This window comes from Lepidochelys kempii, chromosome 10, assembly GCF_965140285.1.
Source record: "Lepidochelys kempii isolate rLepKem1 chromosome 10, rLepKem1.hap1, whole genome shotgun sequence".
NCBI lineage: Eukaryota > Metazoa > Chordata > Testudines > Cheloniidae > Lepidochelys > Lepidochelys kempii.
In genome coordinates, this window is record NC_136389.1 from 72,482,492 (window position 1) to 72,506,785 (window position 24,294).

Consider the following 24,294-nt stretch of genomic DNA (forward strand, 5'->3'; position numbering starts at 1 on the left):
TGGGTCTCATCTGCACAAGAAAGGTAGACACTGTGAGCATTCCATAGTGACTACCCGGGTCCCCACCTCCATGTCTCCTACCGCCAGGCCCAAGAGTGAATTTAAAGCACCAGATTTATAGCCATGGAGTATGATGGTGTAGCATGGGCAATGGTGGTTTCAGCTTCCCCCAAGTGCCAGCTCTGCCGATGCCCCTTACCAATCTATATTAGGTGCTTCTCTGGCCCCCTGCAGTATCTGAGAGCCTCACAACTTGTAATGTATTTACCCTTGGAACACCCCTGAGGTAGGGAAGTACCATTATCTCCATTGTAGAGAGGGGAAAGAAGGCACAGGGAGACTAAGTGACTTGCCCCATGTCACACAGGAAGTCTATAACAATGCAGGGAGTTGAACCCAAGTCTCCAAAGTCCTACCCTCATGCCTTAACCACTGGACTATCCTGCCTTCCTCTGTGCTCCCTCATGCCTTGTAGGACCTGTGGCAGCAGAGGAAGGGATGTTGCTAAGGCTGCTGAAAGGGAACTGTTACTGCCAGTTGTGGCAAGGGGGTTTATTACTTCTGGCTGCTTCTCCTCCAGAACTGGAGTGAGACTCATCAGCTCATTTCACATAGGTCATCAAATGGCCATCCCAGAGTAATGACTTTTGCTCTCTATTGATCCGGATTAGATTAAAGATAGATTAGCTATCCCTGTTATCAAGCTTCAGAGCCATTCTCCAGTTCCTTGCATTACACCTTGACTAATGATTACTGAAAATCATCCCCTGCTGGCTATCTGTGATAGCATGCCATCCTTCCTTCTGAAATGTTATGTGTGTGCTCTGGCTTGACGTATTTGTTGTCCCCCTGAAATTCTCCAGCGAATCCCCCTGCCTTGTCACATCTGTGTCACTTATTAACATACTCTGCTGCTTGGCTGCGTTCTCACCCTTGGCTGCTTTTCTCATCCTGCCAGCACTGTCCGTATTTATTTTATCTCAGAGCTATTGGGAATGCGACAAGTCGTGTTTTTCTCTTCTGTTGCAGGAGTAAATGCCTCTTATTCTGATATCGCTGTCTTGTGGTGTACTTTCTGCCTGAATAGCCTCAGCTCAGTTACAGGGCATGCTAGAAAACCCCATGACAGCCATTCTGATGCTACTCTCCAACCTTCCTGTCAGAGCCACGCAGGGATTACCAAACAGAATCAGACTAGTGATCTGAGTAGTCCAGGATCCTGTCTCCTACAGTGGCCAGTGCCAGCTGCTTCAGAGGCAGACGCAAGAAACCCCACCCCAGATAATTATGGAATAACCTTCCCCAAAGGAAAGATTCTTCCTGGCCCCCGTCGGTTAGTGGCTGGCTTATGTATTGAATCATGAGGGTCTATTTTCCTTCTAAAAAAAGAAATGACCCCATTCAATGTAAATGTGGAAGTTCCCATTAGCCGTATAAATGTCCAATACCTATTTTGAATCCTCTCTGCCTCCATGATATCGGGTGGCAAGGAGTTCCACAGGTTAGTTATATTGTGTAAACAGGCAGCTCCTTGTATCAATTTTGAAATCGTTGCCTTTTTAATATTCTTGACTGTCCCCTGGTATTGTGAGGCAGTAAATAAGAGCGCGAGATTTATCTTCTCTAGCCCATTTCTATTTTTTTTCGATGTGACCATTAAGTTTCATGTCATGGTGCCGGCTAGAACACAGCGATCCTGCCAGGGCCAAAGGGAACGCTGCTGACATTTCACTGACATGCATTTCTTGCTCTGACTTGCCTTCCACTGCCTACCACCTGTTACGGGGTCCTTGGGTGTTCTGCTACTACAGCTGCCTGGCCTCGGGCGCAATCTTCAGACACGTACATTTTTCGGCATGGTGCAAAGACGCAGATGTACTTTTTTCCTGCCAAAAGGTTGCAAATCAATTCAGGGTCTGAGTGACCAATGACGATTAGGGCTGTTCAAAATGGAAGGTCACATGATCTCTGGCCCCGGCAAAGCTCACAGTAGAGCTGCTGCAAGGTGCTGAATGCCAGCAGTGGGAGTTGGGAGCAATCAGCATCTCCCAGCAGGCACTCGCTTCTGCAGGATCGGTCCTCAAGTGCCAGATTCTGCCTGTTCTTATGTGGGTACACTGAGGAAGGTGGGAGACACTGGGAACCCTGTGCTTTTCCTTCCCCTTGCATACCTGTAGCAGGGGCCTCTAGAAGCAAGGTGTAGGTGCTTGGGAGGCAGACCACATCCTGTGGAGCCAGGCACCCCAAGTGGGAGTATCTGGGAGAAGACATGCCTGGTGCCTGATCCCCTTCCTAAACAGCTTGCCACCCAAAGCACCCTTCTAAAGGGAGGAGTACTTACTGATCCTGCTTCAGGCCCCATCCTGCCTGCCTCAGTCGTGCACAGGGAATGGGCACGTTGGTACCTCCCCTACAGCCCAGGATAGCCCTAAAGCAACAGAGAGCCAAAATGGCCTTGAGAAGCCAGGGGAGGTTCGATTTGAGAGCATCGCCAGGTTGTTTTAAAGCAGAATATTAACTCACTGGGGGTAGGGGGAGGATCTTGTCGTTTGAATGGGGCTGAGTGCAAATAACCAACGCAAGCCCACGATGCCCAGAATGCAACGGAAGGAGAGACGCTCGCTTCAGTTGTAGGAAGTGTGCAGGGAGAGGGAGTTGCCCGCTGCCAGTTACCTCCCCAGCAGTCACTTTCACCGAGCGGTTCTCTCAATCAGGCTAATTAAGATCAGAGCCCAGCTGCCTGCGTGTGAGCAAAGCGAGCCGTCAGCCTGGCACGAAGGGCCCTCGGCCTAAAGAGCCCTGCTGCTTGTCATGCACCAGCAAGCTCTGAAGTCACAGTGGCAGCTGCGGCACAAGGAGGGAGCCAAGGACCCAGCTGGGCTAAGCAGGTGCTGCTTCGCTGCTTTCAACCCAGTGGCAATGTGGGAGACGAGGGTGCTTGGCCCCTTGCAGGATCAGACCCGCTGATTACATCTGTCTGCAGCTCTCTGGGTCCCAGTAAGGGCGTTATCCCTCTTCCATCCACCTCTAGTGAGGCCATTATCCTGTACAAGAATTTCGGTCTTTTCTCCACTGCAGGACGGAGCAGGACAGGAGAAGTTTGGGCCCAGATGAGGGAAAATCCTTTATTTCTGTGTGTTTATAAACTAACCAGGTACAGTGTTCCGGGGCAGTAGAAGATGGATGGATCTACCATAGACTGGCTCTCTCCTACCCCGGAACACTGTACCTGGTTAGTTTATTACTAACTCTCACTCAGTTCCTTTTCAAAGTCAATCGCTTGGGCCTGTAGGGTCATCATGCCCACTCTCCCAGCCCATGGAGATTGTTTAGAGGTGTTTCCCCCACCCCTTCAGTTTACCTATTGCAGGTATTAGCACGGCTCAGGTGGGCCCAGGCCTGCCCCTCAACCAGAGGGGAGGAACTGCTGAGCCCAGGTCATAACTGAGTTTGGGGGACAACAAATAAGAAAACAGGGACGGGAGTGAAGTTCTTAAGGCCAAAATGAGGGATCCAGATGGGCACTCTCAGCAAAGAACCCCAGACGGCACCCACTCCTCAAAGAAGTCCAAGGAGCCCCTGGACACCACCCAGGGGAACTCTTCCCAGATGTGTGAAGTGACAAGGGACTTTAATTTTACTGCCAACATTTTGAGCCAAATCTTGATTCCATCAAAGTCAATGATCAAATTCCCATTGGGACAGGGTCTGGCCTTTATTTTAGTATTTATCAACCAGTATCTGCAAAGCATTTAGGAGGGTGCAGATCTGTGAAAATATTCCTCCATTAAGGGTAGATTATTATGAAGCAATTGGACAGGTCTGAAAGGGACCCTGCCATATATTTTTGCTGAATGTTTTTAAAATCTTCATTTTTTTACTCTCAGATTTTAATATTATATTAACTACATTTTACATTTATAGGACACCTTTTATCCCAGCATTTTAGAAAGCATTTGATCAGACAGTTGTTAAAAACAAAATCACTTCATTCACCCACTGAAGTTTAGTAGCAGCGATAGCCTACCAGCATACAGCAAGACTACACAGCAGTTTAGGACAGGAAGTGAAGCAGAATGCTGTGTTCAATTGAAACAGCTGGGACTATTTAAAGATCAGAATGTAAAGCCCCAAAATAGATTTTGGTCAGAAGTTTGGGGCTAATGCCCTTGCCCTTAAAAAGTATTCACAGGATCTTTGGTGACCGCTGGAGGCATTGTTTTACTTCTCATTGCAAAGACAACACCACTGTCAGCACAACCCCCCCAGTACGGTGCAGAAAGTTGGCTTGATAATGATTCTTTGGGAAGAGCTCCACCTTTTGATTCCACAACCCCTCTTCCTGCTGTTCCCTTGGGGGTCACCCATACAGGTACTAACATAGCTTGGCTTTGTGTATCTGAGGAACGCTGATAGGACCCGAGCCTGAGGTAGCAGTGTTGAATGTCAGAGTGAGTCCCTACAGGCAGCAGTGAGCATGCAGCAAAAAGTCCAAAGGTCACGCCAAGTTCAGACGAGGGAGACATGAGTCAGTTCAAGTAAGATAAGAGCAGACCTTCATCTAAACCTCAACTCAGACCAAACCTTCTGGGAGCTGGACAGGATTTAGCTGCTTTTTGTATTTGGTTTTGTTGGTGTCCACCCTGTGGGTACAGCTGAGGTGAGAAGAGGAAATGCTGGAATCTCAGGACAAACGTTCTTGGTATTTCTGCCAGTAACAGGGCCGCTGCCTCCAGAGTGCCCATTCATGGGCCCTGCAGCATCCCGGCCTCAATTTCCTTCTCTTTAGGGCTCCTCAATAAATTCCACCCAGGCTTTTCTCTGGGCCAATAATACCCTGGTTTATTAATATAAATCATTCCAAATAAAGTCCTCAAAGTCCAAATCAAAGTTCATAGATTCTTCCTTCCCCACTTTTCATCAAGCCCCCCCAAGTCTTCCTACCTATTGTCTTTCAAGCCTCTCCCAGCCCCTCCTGCCTAGAGTCTTTCCCTGCTTTGGCAGGCCACACCCAGGCCTATCTAGAGGGAGTCTTTTCTCCACTGGTGTCTCAAGGTCTTCTCAGGAGCCTTCCTGCTCTCTGAAGGCCTCTATCTCACTACCCAAGCCTCTCCCTTATATAACCTGAAAGCCTGATTGAGTCACATGACATTCTTTATTTTCCCCACCAGGGGAGTGAGTTGGCTGTACTACAGATGAGGCTGAGATCTCTCTCCCTTTAGAGGGCCAACCTCCCTGGGCTACTGAGTGGCTTGTAGAAACTCTGCTCCTGTAAGAGTGATTTCAGGGTCACAGTAGTCCTGATGAGCAGCATCGAAAGTCTTGAAAGCTGAATCTCTGAACTTGTCCATCGATTGTTAAGGCTTTTATGTTTCAGCTATTGACAGTATCTATCTGGTCCCCATATGAGCACCTCATACTGTTTAATTACAACACCCCTAGGAGGTAGGGAAGTGCTATTGTCCTCATTTTACACAAGGGAAACTGAGGCACAGAAAGACTAAGTGACTTGCCTCAGGTCCAACAGGCAGTCTGTGATGTAAGAAGGAACTGAAGCCAGGTCTCCATATTCCCAGACTGACACCTGTCCTTCCTCTCTGGCTGCACCCTGTCTGACTCTTAAGTAGTGGTTGCACACGCAGTAGTTTGTCCTGTAGAACACGGCTCACCTTGTTAGCCTCCTTATACTGAACAGAAGAGTCACAAGTAAAGTAAAAGCAAAAATAATGTGACTGCAAGTCTCCCTGAACACAGTAAACCAATGGCAATTTAGCTATAAAGTCTGTCCACACGAGGCCCCTCCCGACAAGCACCTTGGTAGGCAATAAATAATGGCTTCAGGTCAGTTGCAAACTATCAATAAATCTGCCCGTGCCTTGGTAGGGAATTCTGAGGATGTTCCCTTTGCAGACACATCAAGTCCTTGTAGCATGGACTGGTGAATATATTGCAGCTATTCATTTCCAGAGCTGAAGCTTTCTCATCATTTATCTTAATGTCCAACCTAGGCAGGAATTTACTAGATTGTATGGGAGGCAAATGCATAGCCTTCTCACTGGACATTTAAAATGTCTATTAAGTATTTATTCTGCCCTTCTAAAGGCTCAAGACCATGTTATTTTCAAACTTCTGAGAGGATTGCATGGCAGACAGCACCTCATGCTGCGATCCCATCAGATCACATGAGCTAAATGCAGATGAACCCCGTCAGTATATCAACCAGGTTGGTGGTTCTAAACCATTCTTGTTGGAGACTCTCTTGGGATGGATGACAGCTGGACATACCCCCCCCCTTACTTCCTACCCCACAAACAATGTCCTCGTGTAACCCACACGCCTTCATGGGGTTCTGTCCCATGTAGTGGCACCGAGACCACTTAAAGAGAGAGATAAAATGAGTCTGCTCTACAGCCTTAGCTAACAGCCAGCTGGCTTTTAGCTCATGCACTAGGCTCCAGAGGTCCCTGGTTCGATCCCACCTGCTGATGACTGGGGTCTATCGGTGTTACAAGTGGGGGCTCTTCCGGGATTCCAACTGGGAGGTCTCTGAGGCTCAGGATGTGCTTCCTCAGCTAGGGGAGGTATGTAACCCACACACCTCCTGGGGGTGGGGTTCTGTCCCATCTAGTGGCACCGAGACCACTTAGAGAGAGAGTTAATGAGTCTGCTCTACAGCCTTAGCTGACAGCCAGTTGGCTTTTAGCTCATGCGGTAGAGGGCTTGTGCACTAAGCTCCAGAGGTCCCAGGTTAGATCCTGCCCGCTGATGACTGGGGTCTGTCGGTGTTACACTTGCACAATAACTGCTGCCTTTCTTTTTTTCCCCCGTGTCCACTCTCTCTCCTCTTTTCTCCACCCTTCTTGTTGTGGTCCTACCCCTTTCCTACCCTGGGGTACTTCATGCTTGCTTTTTCTTGTTCTTTGTTCCCTGTTGCTTTGTGCCAACTTCTTTCTACGTGGCTCCCTTCTCTCTTTCTTTCCCTCTTTTCCTGCCATCCTCCCCTCTTTGCACATTGCCTATTCAAGAGCGGACTAGAGGAAGGCTGTAGGGTGGAAGGGATGGTGAGTTAAGATGTCCGTGCTTATGGTTGAGCTGAGAGCCACAGGACCAGAGAGAAGGAATTTGGACTGGCAGGATGCTGCCTATGCCCGCCAAATGAGCTGCTTTTATAGCCAGCTACCCTGAGAGCCACTATGGGAGCAGGGAGGGCATGCACGAAGCTGTAGGCATGTCCCGTCACCTCCTCTTATCGCTGTGCAGTGTGCTGGGTGCCACCTGCCCAGCCAGCTACCCCAGAAGTGGCTGCATTTCCGTGGCGCTGTATAGGTGTAGTTTGCAAAGCACTGTGGGCTCCTCTGAGTTGAAAGTTGACATATGAATGTAAAATGTGACTATAAAGAATACATCATTGTGAAAATAATAGCCAGGGAATGTTGCCTCGTGTGAGGCATTGGGTTATCTGCCAAGTCAACGCTGGAGCTTGTTCAGTACCCTGAAGCACCTTTAACTTGCCTACCCAGTCATGCGAAAAAACATCCTACCTCTGTGAATTACAACAATGCGGTTGCGTCAGCCAGGCCTTTAAGGACTTGTGCATGTGAACTATGCAAGGTGCAATTCCCAGAGCAGCTTCCACAGGTCCCGTTAGAAGGAAACTCACCGTGTAGGTTTGTTTCTTTTGGAACAAAAGGGACACACTTGAACCCCGCTGCTGTGATGTGTCCGATGCACATGGTGAGTCTGACAACCAGATAATGGACTCTGCTTAGCGGCCATGTCTGCTGCAGGGTGTAGGTCTTACCAGCTAGCACACTGTCCCCCAGCAGCATCCTTACAGAAAGCATGGTCTGAATACTGATGAAATGGAAGCCACGGTCCAGCACTTTTCCTGCTAAGTAATCTTGGAGAGAGCCTTACAAGTGAATGCCTGTTAAAATCTGCCACTTCATAGGTTTATACGTCTGTATTGATAGGATGCATAATGGACATTGATTGCTAACATGGGCACAGGGCAGCTGCAGTCAATCAAAATGCTGCAGTGGGGTGGGGTTACATACAAAAAGAAAGATATTACATTTTAGGTCTAGAACCTAGCTTCTTATCTGATCTCATTCTTAGCACTGCAATAACTTTGCTTCCTGAGATTTTATTGTACAGCAGCACTAAAGGAAAACTTAAAACAAGAATCCTGCGAGATAGCATCATAGAAACATAAGGTTGATTATGATTGTTATGGGCCTGGGCACTTCTTGGAGTGAATTTGAATTCTGGGGCAGTTGGCTGGCCTATACATGTCACTGAAATTGGCAGCCTTTTTCTGAGACAATGCCTGAAAGCGATGCCTGAAAAATGACTTTTGGTTATGAAATGTGTGTTCTCAATAGCAGGGAATAGTTGCTAACAGTGAGATTGCTTAGCCTCTAGAAACTTCCCTCAGTGACGGAATCATTTACAGCTGACCTGTGCAATTCTTTGGAGTACCTGCTAGAAAATGCATGAGAGGGAACAATCCTGCACTGGCCTCTGAAGAAGCACAGGATGGCCACATAGATCTTTGCCCTTCAGTAGTGTCTATCAGCGGAAGTTGTGTCCCTTATGTGTGGGTGGGTGAAGGGGAAAGGGAAAGGTGACAACAATCCTATATAGTAGCTGAGACCCCCAATTTTAAGTATAAGGAAATATCTCAGATATCGCGCTATGGTAACTCTTGGCAAATGATGACTTTAATGCTGCCCACCATACACAACCACCTCCACACCATTCATGGTGGGTTACTGCTGAAAGGCCTGGGGGAAGAAGTGTGTTTGAGGGAGGGCTCTGAATAAAGCAATGGAGGTCGCTAGGGACAAAAGGACAGGGAGGGAGTTTCAGGTATCAGTGCTGACCTAGCAGGAGGCATAAAGATGGGAGAAGGATAGGAACAGGGAGTTCAGAAGTGTGGCATGGAAGGAGAGCAGGCAATGTATGGGGGAGGAGAAACTGTGCACTGTGAAGAAAGGCAAAGGCTAACACTGATATCTGACCTGCAGGAGACAGAATAAATGGAAGTATTTTAATTAGGCATTTAATAAAGATACCCGATAATATGTAAGTCCCTTCTGATAGAGGGTAATTTGGAAGCCTACCCAAGGGTTGCAAGAACCTCCATGGTGGACTGTCACTGGAATGTATCTATTCAATACTGTCATGTCTGAATGGATTTGTTAATTAAATGGCTCATTATTTTAATAACCCAGATTGAAAGGGTGATGAAATAAATCTGCCAGTAAGGGAAGCCATTCATTGTTAAGAAGGAATGTTTGACCCGGGTGGAACTTGCTGAATTGCAGACAGTTTGTTTCAAAGGCTGTCACCTCACTGTCATATTGCCCTAGGCCGTAAACAGGTCAAAGCTCATGAGCCAACGAGGGTTGGGCTCGGTTAAGTTTCTCCAGAGGAAACCTCCAAGGAATGCCCAGAGACTGGCCAGAAGAGGGGCTGGTGATCCAGTGAGTGGCAGGATTCATTCTGAATCTGTGCTAAGTCAGTGCATCAGCATGCCACTGGCTGGGTGCACTGTTCTGCTAGAGATGCTGTCTTTTTACGAGCTGTAGAACCACAACAGCCCTAACTCCTTGCCCTTCAAGAGATGAAGGATGTTAAGGTGCTAGCTTAGGACTTAGGAGACATGGGCTCAAGGTTCTGCTCTGCCACAGACTTCCTGAGTGGCCTTGGGTAAGTCACTTAGTTTCTGCGTGCCTCAGTTGCCCCTCTGTATAATGGGAGTAATAGCACTGCCCTAACTCACAGGGGGGTTGTGAGGATGCTCAGATACGATGGTAAGGGGGGGGGGCAGATAAGCAGCCAAGATACATTTAAAGACACCATGGCACTTTTTTAGGATTAAGGACGTTACTCTCAATGGCCTGGACAAATACCAGTTCAGACAATTACATTCTGGTTATTTCCAAGTTGACCCTGCATAAATTACTCTTCTCTTACCCCGTAAAAACACTGGAAGGCCTCACCGGGCCTCATGCTGTGATTATCTCGCCGTCCTCCCTAATTCTGTTCTTTTCCGTTTCACCTTCTTCTTTTCCACTGAGATCTTTTGGTTCTTGAAGTGCCTCTGCTCAGATTTATCAGCTCCTTTTATGCCATCTGTTTCAATTCACTGCACATATTCAGCTTCTCAACTTGACCTTTTATGGCCTTTCTCCTGCATCCTAATGTGTAGTCTTATATAGCTTTGCACGGCTCTAAGCCTCTGTCTTACCGTTACTATTGTTCAGTATTATCCTAGCTCTATCTCACAAACACTCTCCTTCTTATTCTATGTCCTTACATTCAGAAAAGCTGTTTATTCTTCAAATAAGACTGATGATTGTTATTTGTTTCATCTATTTGATGAGCACTGCACCAGCTTATCACGGGCACATGCCATCTTCAGCTTGACTTTTAAAAGTATCCAGACCCTTAGAATATCAGATTAAAAATATAATATCTCCTTAGCAATCCGTGAAGCTTTCTGTCAGCTTTCTGTCTTCCTTTTTCAAACAAACACGGAGAAGCAAAACTTAAACTTCGGCTGCAGTTACTTCACTAGGAAAGTCACTGTCACATGCAGTGGATGGCATTTTAGTCATCGATCTGGCACATGTTTTAATAGAAAACTTACCCAGTGCTCTGTGGGTGTAGGAGGCAAAGAAAATACACCATGCTATTGAGTTCCTGATGTACTGTACTTGCATGGATGGAAGGACATCAAGTAGATTAACTATAACATTAAATGAAATACCTGATTTCTTAATTTTCTTTTGAATGCAGTTTACACAGCAGGGTATATCAGGCTTCAAGGAGAAATGGTACTGGTCTATTTTGTGTCTTTTGGATGCTTTTCTCCTAAAGGAACCATGTTGCTAGGTTTTGGTTCTGAGTGGGACCATGCATCAAAGCATCAAGCAGAGTTTGATTACAACAGTATGCGTAGTACACAAGAGGCTGGATTCTGTGGCCTACTCTGTCCATCGTCTTTGTGCCACTCAGGTGGTCCAGTGTGGGTGATTCTGGGTGGAAATGGCTAGTAGAGAAACTCTCAGCTGGGGTAGAGCTAGCAGGGGGTGTCGGGTTGGGGATGAGGGGTTGAAGCGATGGTATGGAGGAGCAGACATCTTCCACTTCATTTCTCCATTGGTGTAAGTTACAGCGGGACCCCAGCTGCTCTAATGTACATGAGGGCTGGGTGGTGGTGGATCTTGGAACCATAAGTGTCTCTGGGAAACCTTCACGACCCATTCCTTGCACCTGTGCTTGGCGTGGGGAGGGTTGAGAATCCAGCCCAAAGTGTAAGTAATGCAATATGAGTTAAGGGCAGCAAAATAGACCAATAGGGCCAGAACCTCAGCAGGTATAAATTGGCATAGTTCCATTGAAGTCAATGGAGTTACCCCTATTTATACCAGCTGGAGATTTGACCCATAATTTGTCAGCCTTTCTTAAGATAACTTACTTATCCTCAGGCCCCAGGATTTATCCTCATAGAATTATCCTCATCAGATTACTGTAATGAATTAATTCCAAGATTGCTTCATTAAACAGAGGATGGGCACGTACAAGAAAAAGTATAAAAATGTACCAAATAATAAATACTTATTATCCAACAACATGACAGTCCAAGCGCAATAAATTCTGCAGCAATATATTTTGAACTAAAATGTTTTCTCTAAATAATAAATATTATGTTGATAAAAAGAAAAGGAGGACTTGTGGCACCTTAGAGACTAACCAATTTATTTGAGCATGAGCTTTCGTGAGCTACAGCTCACTTCATCGGATGCATACCATGGAAACTGCAGCAGACTTTATATACACACAGAGAATATGAAACAATACCTCCTCCCACCCCACTGTCCTGCTGGTAATAGTTTATCTAAAGTGATCATCAGGTTGGGCCATTTCCAGCACAAATCCAGGTTTTCTCACCCTCCACCCCCCCACACAAATTCACTCTCCTGCTGGTGATAGCCCATCCAAAGTGACAACTCTTTACACAATGTGCATGATAATCAAGTTGGGCCATTTCCTGCACAAATCCAGGTTCTGCTGCAGTTTCCACGGTATGCATCCGATGAAGTGAGCTGTAGCTCATGAAAGCTCATGCTCAAATAAATTGGTTAGTCTCTAAGGTGCCACAAGTCCTCCTTTTCTTTTTGCTAATACAGACTGACACGGCTGCTCCTCTGAAACCTGTCACTATGTTGATAGTACATTAAATTACCCAAGCTCTTGGTTTCCCTACATTTCTCAATATGCCATGGATACATCACTAATGATCTCCCACGAATCTGTAACACGTATGGAATGATTAAACGAGCACCATTCTGTAGTGATAAGAAACACAGCAGCGTCTCAAAGCAAATCTTCAGTCTTAAATTGGACAGCGGAGTGTTACCCTACCTGGCCTATCTATATCACAGGGTAGTAGTCATTAGGTTCTGCCTCTGGTGCTAAAAACTATTCCTTGGTACTAGAGGATATGAAGTCAATGACCTTCAAATGTCGTCCTTTTCTTGTGAGTTGTGACTCACAGCTACTAATACAAAATCTGTGTTGCAGATAGCTTACTTAATAAGTTCCAGTGGGGTCTTTTCTGGCTTGTACTACAGCGTCCATCAAATAACAAAAGAGTTGATACAAAAACGTCTCTTGGGTAACCGGTTTATGTTTATTATTTTTAATATAATACTATGTTTTTTATTTAAACAACAGCAAAAGATACTTCCCTTGCCCAGTTTTCAAAGAACTTACTTGTAAATATGAAGTCTATTAAAGACGGGCATGTTACGGCCTTGATTTTTTAATCTAGCCCCCTATTTTGCAGTTTTGCTCCTGCAAATAATTGCCCCTGCTGTTAATTGTGGGTACAATGTATAGCATTTCTAAGTATCTGCAAACCATGTCTTATTGTGCCCACAAATTCGGTAAATGTGTAAGCCCTAGGCACAATTATGATAGCCATAATTATTTGTGGGTGTAATTTTATGACGACAAAACTAAAAGCAGACTCTTAATATAGGTCCCAGCTGGTAACATTCTTAGGGACAGCTGCAAGAAAAGTATGTCTCTGATTTGTGGGTGAATAATCTGTTGCTTCAAACCACTAGATTACAATTATGGTAAATAAGTACAGTTTTACTGCAGTGATACCCAGCTTGCAGTTCTGCATGTGGCCTTTGAAGGATCTGTGCATGCGATGAGTACTAGTCATGACTGCAAGCCGGATGAGCAGAACTCTGCTTGATGAGGTGGCTTGGGGAACATTGAGCTAATGGATGGATGGAGTTGGTGCCTTTGCTTCATGTTTGTTCATTGCTTCATGTGGAGTTGGGAGAATGACCTGATGGCAGCATTCCTCCCCTGAGTCTGGGAGAGACTGGAGAGAAACACTCCTTTACCTCCCTGAAGCCAGGAAAAATGAGCACTGGATGAGTAAAATAATCATGGCCAAAGATCTTGACTTTGTATGACAAGATCTGTATTTTGTGAATATGTGATGAAGTTGTGACATGACATCAAGCCATATGCAATGCAAAATAAATGCCAGACCATTACAACATAGTTATTTTGTGGTTTTTAAAAATGCCTTTCATCAGTGACAAAGTAGCTTCCCACCTCCTACAGATCAAACAGTTACATGGACTGTGCTGAGAAAGCTCATGTACCTGAGCTAGATTCCCTGGAAGAGGAGCTGGAAGATGATAGAAGATGGGCCCAAGAAGTCAAATTTGGGGAAGTTCTGATCTGGATGCAAAGTTCAGGGGAGTTCAGACCTGGCATTTTGATGTGGGCCCATCTCTAGAAGGTCATGATTTCCTTTAGACTTACATTCTGGCTAGATCCAATGCAAGAAACTGTAGCACATAATCCCCTCTGAACCTAGTGGGGTTTGAGAGGGGTCAAGAGAAATCAAAAGGAATTCTCTTTTTAAATGATATGCTATGCAATAGCTGTCTGTATCTAACTATAAACTCCTGTCATGATGCCTGATCAGGGAGCACCAGTGCTTCCAAACCATGGGCCAGATCCTTAGCTGATTGAAATCAGCATGACTCTATTGTCTTCAACAAAGCTATGTTGATTTACACCATCTGAGAATCTGGCCCAAGGTCACCATATAAGAAAATCCCAAGGAGCTCTGTTTCATTGGTGTCATGCGATCAGTTCCTATGATGGTGTGGATGAAACATGGAACGAATGGCTGCAAACTCACAACAGAAGAGAAGGGATCTATTTAGAAAAAGCCAGGCACAATCCCCTCATATTTTAAGTGATTTAGATGAGCTGATTTCCGCCCCCCCCCACTAGTTCTCTATGAACATCTGTCATTGACATATTCTCTAGTAAAATCTTCTGTGTCCTCAGTATGGGTATTATTCCAGCTCTTTCTGGAGGTGAAATACAATTACAAAAGACAAGCAGGAGTGTGATTTTGAAGATGTAGTGAGGATTAAGGGCTCAGTTCTAATGAGGATGGGATGGGAATATAATACTCAGATATGAAGTTTAGAGCTCATGTTATTGCTAAACTACAGGGATTGCTCTTTCCACTGTTTATGTATCAATAATTTCCCAAGAGCTTTCATTTTCCCCTTTACACTTCCCTACATGTCCAGCGACTTCCCTCCGTACACCAAACATCCTGTCCTCCTTCACCCCAGTCTCTGATTCTTACCCTCTAACTATTTGAGATGTATCCTCAGCCCTATCCTCCTTCCTTGTCTCCTAATTCCCTTTCCCTCCACTCTCCTTCCATCAGTAATTCCTCTTTCCCATCTGTTATCACATTCAGGCTTTCTCCAGATCTTTCCACTTTTCCCTCTATATTTTGGCCAGGAATCCATCCTTGCCATCAGCCCAAAAGGCTGAAATCCTTGTCCATGCCCTGATCATGTCCCACCTAATCTCTTCTCTTCCTATCCTATTCCCTTCCAATCTATCTAGACTACCACTTCTAAAATCCTCTTCTTTGCTCGCTGCTCAGGACCACGTCACTTCCATCTTCAAAGCCTCTTCGCTGGTTTCCTTCTGCATCAAATTCATTCTTCTTATTCTCACCTTCAAGGCTCCACACAAACTTATCCCCCTTTATATCTCTGCTCTTATATCTTGCTACCCTGCTCACTTTGTGTCCTTTCCTCATGTCGATCTATATGCCTTGGAATCCCGTCCTCTCCTGCTGCACCAACCATCTCTTCATTTGTAACCCCCCAGGAATAATCACACTTCTTCTATGAAGCCAATCAAGGAAGAAAAGTCATTTCATTAACAATCAACTCCCTCCCCCCCCACCATAGTACAGCTTTGTGATAAACCCAGCTGAGTTTGACCTGGAGCCTGATGCATGATGATTACGGGGAACATTCAATGGGTGACTAACAAAGCAAATTGATGCATAAAATACCTTGGCTTGTATGATATGATTATTATTCAACTTGCATTAAATGCTAAACAATCGTGTAGCAACACTATAGGAGGAGATAATCCAAGCTAATCTTGAGATCTAGATCCATGATAGGGGACCACAGATAATGATAGCTGATGTAGCTATGAAGATTTCAGTGTTTTCACAGAGTCATAGATTGTAAATCCAGAACAACTGTGATTGTATAGTCTGACCTCCTGCATAATACAGGCCATAAAACATCTGTGAATTTTCAGTGGTCACCTTGGTTTTCTCCTCCTAAGATCCTTTTACCCAAATGAGATGAACAATTTTCCTCCTGGATATTGCTCAGCTCTGCGGCAGCTGTTGAGTTTTGTGTACGGGTCTTCAAAAGGTGGTCAGGGCATTAGAAGGCGTGGCCTCATTTACATAGAGGTTGTGGTCTTATTTATCCATCAGGAGGGGGTCCATTCACTTGCAACTAAATCTGTAGAGTGTAGGACGGCCTTTGACTTTTCTTATGCTTTCCTAGAATACTTTTCTATTGCCAGCGGACAAAACTGCTGCTCACAGAATACCACTAGCAATTATTATTTGACTAAACCCTGAGGACCTTACTCAATCAAACTCCCATTGCTCTTGGGGTAGCCTACCCTGAGAGCAATGGGAGTTTGATTGAGTAAGGTCCTCAGGGTTTAGTCAAATAATAATTGCGAGTGCTATTCTGTGAGGAGGACTACAGAGGTGATGCAGTCTCTGGGCGGGAGGATATGTCACATATTTCTCTTAAGCAATGCCCTCCTCTTTGCTGACACAGGGATTGATGTTTATTCACTATGGGCAATAGTGGAAATACACAAAGCTTTCCATGGCTGGTACTAAGGAATGAATAAGGAAGCCATGTTGGGAGCTGGATATGCGTTAGGATTTGGTGTAGATTCATGGGTTTTGAGGCCAGATCAGCTTCAGATTTGGTGGTGCTGATACCTCCTAGGCTGTGCTTTCAAGAAATTGTTCCAAAATAGGATTTGAATCCAACTTCTTTTCTACCAAACATGCTCACGTTTGAAAGGGTTTAGAGTCTAGGTTCCAGTTATGGGCCATCTTTAGCCAGAAAGATGAGTCAATCTGCTTTGTGGGCTTTAATGGCGGTGGAAATAAAAGGACCAAGTGGGGGTTATTTTCCCAAAGACAGAGCCAGCCTTTCCTACAAACCACCAGGTTTTTTTCCCCAAGTGCTGTGTTTGCACAAATCCTAGGGCTTAGTTTTAAAGCAAACCTGCCTGTTCAAAAGTCACCCTCATATTTCCCACACAGAAAAGCAGAAAGGCTACACATATCTCCTTAAAGGCCAGAAAAACAAGGCTCCTCTGTACACTACTCCCTTCAGTAAAGCCCCCTTTAGACTCAATCCTTATACAGGACCATATTCTGTCCTTAAATCCAGTTGTACACCCTGCAGTCAATGAGGTTACATGGCTGGAGCTAAGGGCAGAGTCATGCTACTTACCAAACAAGGGCCACAGTGTACAGAAAAGAAAATATTACAATGCACACAAGAAGGTAAATAGTCTGTTTCTTTTTATTCCAGCAAAATCAAATAAATGGCCTGAGGGATTAAGGAGGTCCTCCAAAGATTACTGGGTTTCAAGTGAGATAAAAAAATAATTACTCAGAATATTAACTAATATACGTTAATTCTGCTGGGCTTTCCTATTCCCGGGGCAAAGGAGCTCATGAGAATCATGCAGCAGGGGTGTTTCCCCCCCCACAGCCTTGCCATTTCCCAAGGCCCCTCCTGAAATTAAGATGGTGCAGGTCATTAATCTGGTTTGGGCAGAAACGTTTTTACATCAATGAATAAAATTCTGTATGAAGTAATCAAATTCAGTAGAGAGAAAACAGAGAAGAGGAAAGCGTGCTTCAGATACCTACGCCTGGGCTGTGGTCTCCCCGGGAGGGCTGGAAGTTTTATATAGAGCATATGGAAGAGAACCCCTGAAAGAGAGGCGAGAAGTATGTGAGCGTAAGAGAGAGGAAGAGAGAATGGTGGAGTGGGGGCTGAAGACTTTACCATCATGGGCTTGGGCTGGCTGCATTACTCCCAAGGGATGGACTAAGACAGTTCTGCAAGTTGTTCCAATTAAACCTTTTTACCACACTGTCACGCATGCTGCATGTGCAACATATTACAGAGAAAATGACTTCAGAGAGAGCTGACATTTTAATGGGTCTACCGAGTGTGTCCCTCCAAAGAGAGAGGAAGGGTGGTCTTGTGGTTAAGTCGTTGGATTGAGACTTGGGAGGTTTGGCTTCAATTTGCCGTTCTGGCACAGATTTTCTGTGTGACCCTGGGCTAATTGTTTATCTCTCTGTGAACCTACTCCCCTGCTGTGAAAGGGGGACAACAGTGCTTCCTTTCTTCCCTTGGTTGTTTATCTTGTCTGGTTAGGCTGTAAACTCTTTTGGGTAGGGACTATCTCTTGCTATCTATGGACTTAGTGTCTATGTCCCCTCGGCCCCCCGTTACCATGGCATTTGAGCACCTCACAAGCATAGATGCCAGGTTTGTATAATTTTTGGTGGTACACTGAACAGGTCCAAGTCCCGCCCCCCACATGGGAGCAGGGCCATGTGTCTGGAAGGTGGAACCCAGATAGGGGGTAAGGGGGTAGTGGACCCCGGATGCGGGGCCGGCAAAGGAATTCTGGGCGGCAGCCAGGACCCCGGATGCCAGGCCGGCAGCGGCATCCTGGCAGCAGAGCCCTAAACATTTGTGGAGCTGGGCCCATGTTCCTGAATATTGGTGGAGCACGGGCACCACGGGCCCACATAACTCACGGTCCATGCTCACAAGCTTCGTAATGTATTTCTCCTCACAACACCTCTGTGAGGTAGCAAAGTACTAATATCCTCATTTTACAAACGGGGAGCTGAGGCACAGGGACACTACGCCCCAGATCAAAGATATTTTGGAGCCTAACGCCCCTTGATTTCAATGCCTTTGAGGAGCTGGGTGTAAGTGAATTGCTCAAGATCACACAGGGCATTTGTGCCGGAGTAGAGAATTGAACTTGGTCTGCCCAGCCCTCAAGCTAATGCCACCAACTGCTGAACCATTCTTCCTGTCACACGTAGGTAGACGTACAGCACTCAGTCTCACTTAGGTATCCTGCCACCACCACAATAATACCCCTCTAAATTTAGTATCCCTGAAGTCCAGGATATTGTCCAATGGGAGAAGCGGGAGCTCAGGATTTCTCAGAATCTGGTCCCGGGTTAATATAAATGGATTCATTAATTGCGTCCACATTAATATTCACATTCAGGTTGGAACATCAGAAAAACATAACTGCACAACTCCCTTTCTCCTAGTCAAGGAGAAGAATTTCCTCCCAGGCTTGTTTAACAACCTGCTCTGCGAATGCAGTGTCCTTATGGCCACTGTAGGATTTGGGCTCCTTCCCAATGCTGTCAGCAGAAAGCAGGGGTGGGGGCGGGGAAGGGGTGGTTGCTTTGCTGAAGGAACTGTCCTTCAGGCAGAATGCTAAACTGAGCTACCATCTGCTTGTGGGGATTATGCTGGCTGCTAAAGATCCTATGACAATATTTCTGAGTCCTTCTACCTGCCCCTTAGCATCTCCCTCCCTGCATCCTATCTGGGAAAAGAAGGGAAATGATCTGAATGTCTCCTTTCAGGTCTTGTCCCCCTCTCCAGAGTATGCATGTACACACACACACAAGCTTTTCAGTTCCTGTGCTCCCGGGACAGGGAAATATAGATCTCTTGTCTCTTCTTGTCCATTCTATTCTCAGCCATACTCTCCTGCGTCTTTCTTCCCTGGCAATCTGCCAAGAGGGATTACCCCAAGACCTACCTTATTCCTTTAACCTATGGCTACATGATGAAGTGGGGAGGGAAGCATCTGATCTTTGGTGAATAAGAGGCTAGAGAAAACAGGACAATCCCCAGAAAAGGTCCTACTACCATTTACTCTTATATCAATGTGACATATATAAGAACTTGTGGTAACATTGTAAGTTGCAGAGTACAAATTAGAAGGTACCTTGCTCACAGGATAAACAGGCAACATTTGGTCACAGACGAAGTAGCTCCTGGATGTGCAGTAATGTAGTGCAGAGTAAGTAGTTTGTAGAGGAGGGGTAATTTCAGAGTAAATTATAGCATGCAGAGGCGGGACTTAATGAAGGATACGTTTTGTGTAGAGTCAGGATAATTGGATGGTACCTAGTGTTTGGTGGGGAGGTAACTGGAGTGTAAATACTGAATAGAATACATAGCAAAGGTTATTGTGCAGTATGTTTAGAGGGTAAGTAGTGTGTAGAAGAGGGGTGTCCGCTGGAATGCAGATTCACCAGCCAGCAGGGAGGCAGGAACAATGTGTATAGTGGGGGGGTGCAGAGAACCATTGAACCAAACTGTGAACCCTGGATATAATAGAAACCACTTCAAGTCAGGGCATGCTGCAGCACCCCCTGCACCCTAGTTCCAGCACCTATTGACCCTCCTCAGCTGGCATAATATCCCAGGTACGAGGTCCCTAAGCCTCAATTTATTGTAAAACCCAGGTTCCAAAACAGGAGCAAATTAACTCAAGATACTGGTACTAACTCCCAGCCTCCTACGGCTTTCCCAGCTCCCGCCAGCTTGGAGGGGAGAGAACACCCTTCCCATTTCACAACCCTTCCTGGCTACTATGGAGAGACACGCCCTCCCTGCGCTGGGACTTCTCTAACCCTGGCTCCCTCCTCTCTGCTGTTCCTGTCTGAAAGGCAGGACCCCTTCTCTCTCGTTTCCTGTAAGTCTCATGCTTGCACCTACCTAGTCATGTATCCTGTGACTATAGCTGGCAGTTTTAAAGGGCTCAAGGCCATTAACAGACACACTGGGATGTGTGCATGCACCTCAAGGCCCCAGTGTCCTGGTACAAGGAATAATTATAGAAGATCCCATTCTGGAATCCTTCCAATGAGTCATACAACTACTAAATGGGACTACTCGTGTGAGTAAATACACCTCAGCGTGAGTAAGGGTTGCAGACTCAGGCCTAGAGTAAATTATGCTCCGCAGAGGTGGGAGTAAAAATAGGGTAAGTGGTGCAGAGAGTCTCAGAAATCGCATGGTAAGTGGGGTAGCTAAGAGGGGTATTTGTAGAGTAGGCAGCATTTAAACTTGTAGTAGTGCTTAGATACTTGGGTGATGAGTACTATGGAAAAACGTAAGGTAGAGGGCTAGATATGTTAGCAAGTAGCAAGTGGTAATCGAAAGGTAAGTAGTACAGAGTGTACAGAGGTAGAGGGTAATTCCAGGGTAAGTATCATAGAATCATAGAATATCAGGGTTGGAAGGGACCTCAGGAGGTCATCTAGTCCAACCCCCTGCTCAAAGCAGGACCAATCCCCAACTAAATCATCCCAGCCAGGGCTTGGTCAAGCCTGACCTTGAAAACCTCTAAGGAAGGAGATTCCACCACCTCCCTAGGTAACCCATTCCAGTGCTTCACCACCCTCCTAGTGAAAAAGTTTTTCCTAATATCCAACCTAAACCTCCCCCACTGCAACTTGAGACCATTACTCCTCGTTCTGTCATCTGCTACCACTGAGAACAGTCTAGATCCATGTATCATGTAAGTACTGGAAAATTGCAGGGTAAGTTACTGGTGGACATATCCCAAGGAAAAGATAGAATTACCTGTAACTTTGCTTGGATTATGTGTTTGCTGCTGAGACATGAAAGACTCTCAGTGGCATAACTGAAGGGCTGCCCTGGTTAAACTGAGAGCAGTCAATAAATCACTGAAATGACAACTCCTCCTTCCCCCATGGAACAGTCTCACGGCTCAACATCTCCTCCGGGGCAGAGTGAAACAAGAAGCTGCTAACAGGACTCCTGACAGGCAGCTGCTTAGAATAGCTGGGGCTAGAGCCAGCACCCACTGAACCCAGCGGTGAATTTTGCTATTGATGTAAATAGGAGTAGGATTGGGTCCTCAATGCACACTGACAATTTGGGAGTAGATTAAATATACGATGCCCCAGTATCTTCTCTGTCCTGACATTCGTGGAAACCAGTCACTGGTTATGAAAGTGCCTGGCCAGTACCATGTGACAGAGGAAGGTTCCAAAGGAGAATACAGCCAGCTGCTGGCTGGATACACATTAAAGCAGAGTGAAGTTGTTAGCAGAGGCTGCAGTGTCAGAGAGACAGCAAGAGTGTGGGAGAGAGGGGACCACCTGCAGGTTGCAGGGAGAGAGATTTCCCTGCTCCCAGGAGGGTGTGCAAGCTGCAGGGAAAGAGCACAAGTTCCCTGCTCCGGAAGGGTGTGTGCTGCATTACTCCATGCCGCAGGAGAGGAGAGTGTGTGCTGGGTGTGTCTGCAATCTGGGGGAGTGAAGGCAAAGGCAGGGGCTACCGTATAGCTGTTGAGTAAGACAATGACCCATGTGCCACTGCCCTTGCCGTCCAGATCGGGCTCTGTGCAGCCAACAGCCCTGCGTTCTGCAGAATAAATATGAACTGAAAAGCTTTTTATCTGCCAAGACCTGAATTATATGGTTCACGTTCTCACTTCAACAGCTGATAATATCACTAGAGCGGCATTAATTTCCTGCATACCTGACAATGCCATTGATGTAAGGGGTGCCATACGGTAGGGAACAATCCTGACCTGGCAGGGTGATGGTCTGGGTGCTCCCCTGTCTCCTGTGATTCTGGGTGACACACAGAATCCTCAGCTCATGTTGTGGCATCTTAGGAAAGGAGGAAATGATTTCCAGCTTTTTTGTTGTCAAAGGTATCTATTTGTAATGTTAAAGTCTTGGTATAAATTTTAATGGTATTCAGGCATCTTGGGCCTGTGGCTGATTTGGTATCTTAAAGTCTGTTGCTGATCTGGACTCTTGAAAAGTTCGTTAATTATTATTATTATTATAATTTCATTTACAAAGAAAGCTTTACAGTTCGCCTTTACAACAATCTGCAGGAAGCAATGTCTTGTTTTCAGAAAAGAAAAGTGGCAACTGAAACACTGCCCAGGTCTCTTTCTTTGATTTGACAGGCTGAGACTTGAGGTCACTTTGAAACATAACCTGCCCACAAAGGCCCCTTGAACAATTCAACAGCAGGGGCTCATGTTCTTCCTGATTCTTTGTACCAGAACAGATTGTTCCCATTTAAAAACCCTTCCCCCTTCTTTTTAGAAGAAAATATTCTCCGTGGAGCTAAATTTTCACTGCCTCAAAGAGAATAATATCCACCCTGGGAGTGAACCTTTGTGTAATGGAAAAGGTTATTTCATAAGCAAGATGGTTTTTTAAGACTCCAAAGGAGTCTGGGGATTTTTTTTAACCCACACTGGCAGCCCTTTAGCAATGAAACTCGAGATGTAAAGCCTGTGAAATGCCTCCGCTGGGCTGTCAGTATATTAACTTCTTTGCATATAAACACATCCAGAGTGGATGCAAATACTTCTCTTTACTGCAGCCTGCTCTCGAGTTGCTTGATCTTTCTGACCTGATTGGCGTGCTGCTCTTTTTGGCTTTTTCTTTCATTGATTGGTTTTTCACGGTCCTGGAAAATGCCCCGGCTGCCTTTTTAACCTAATGGAAGATGTATGGGGTGACTCAGCAAAAGGAAAGGAAATGTGCTGAATGCAGCGACAAATGTCATGGGAGCTGAAGCAAAGATAGATGCTCTGACAGTGTCCACGGAGAGATACTGATACCCCCCCCCCCTTCCCCATAATGAGAAAGCGGCCTATGTATATGCCATACATTTAATGAAACACATACTGCAGGCTGCACACGGTTAGAAGGAGCAGAGAGACCGAGCTCAGCATCCTGGCCTCTTTCATTTCAAAAGATTCTTATTTTCTATATTCCTTGCACTGCGAGTGGCCCCTATAAATGGCTGGATTGTGCCTGACTGGGAGGAGTACAGAGCTGGTTGCAACTAACGTAGCTCCCAGAAGAACTGTGCCATGGGGAGGATAGTGAAGCATGCTCATCCCCAGCATGGCTGGTGAAGAAGGTGTGCAAGGCCATGCTCACACCTCCTTCCCTCCGCCCTTTGGAGCAGCGTACACCCTTGAAGGTACTAACAGGGAGCATTCTGTGCTCTCTGCCTCCCCCCGGGGTGGATGGGGTAGGCAGCTCCCCATCCCTCCCTCCTTCCCTTCTACCCCCATGCTAATGCAATCCCCTAAACAGCACTGAATTCTAGAAATGAAGGATGCTTGCAAACTAGAAGGTCATGTAGTGTATAACCCTGCTGGATGATCCACCGTGGCGTACTGTCCAGCACTAAACGTGGGGACAAGCTTTTATCAGCACTTAATACAGAGCAGCTGGTTTGTTGCAAGACACAAGAGTCAAACCACTTGTTCATCAGTGACTGGCTGAAGTGAGATGATTCTTGTGTCAGCAGGGACCAGTGGGTATAACCGTACCTGTGCACTGGTGGAGACTCAGTTACAGGGGCCTTATTGGCACACCTACCATGCCACAAGGTTATTACCTGCTGCTGGGAAGGCTAGTGATGCCACTTATAGGGAAATCATAGATCAAAGTTAATGTAGATTTGAAGGGAGATCTTGATTGGCATACCACAAATATGGCAGTAGAAACAGTAGTAACTGTCTATATTGGGACCTGTCTCTTTCCGATTGTGTGCCCATGACCAGCAAGCTGGTGCCTCCCACAGTTAGTAGGCTCCATAAGCAGATTTGAAGAGTGGGGCCCTAGATGAGCTAGAAAGCAGATCTGTTACAGGACACCAGAGCAACAGGAGCAAAAGCTGTTTTACTCTGCATGAAACTCCTGATTCGGGTGTAAACATAACACAGCAGGAATCA

The 24,294-nt window shown here is 45.9% G+C and overlaps 1 protein-coding gene across 6 annotated transcripts in view; it reads left to right on the forward strand.

The window, feature by feature from the left end:
- Positions 1-24,294, forward strand: part of SV2B (synaptic vesicle glycoprotein 2B) — a 102,391-nt gene that overhangs the window by 28,005 nt on the left and 50,092 nt on the right. The window contains exon 1 of one of the 6 annotated variants that reach the window (XM_073304207.1): positions 6,202-6,223. The exons of the other annotated variants lie outside the window; for them this stretch is intronic. The gene's annotated coding sequence lies outside the window, so the exon portion shown is untranslated. Of the gene's footprint in view, positions 1-6,201; positions 6,224-24,294 lie in introns of those variants that run through there. 6 annotated transcript variants of the gene reach the window in all.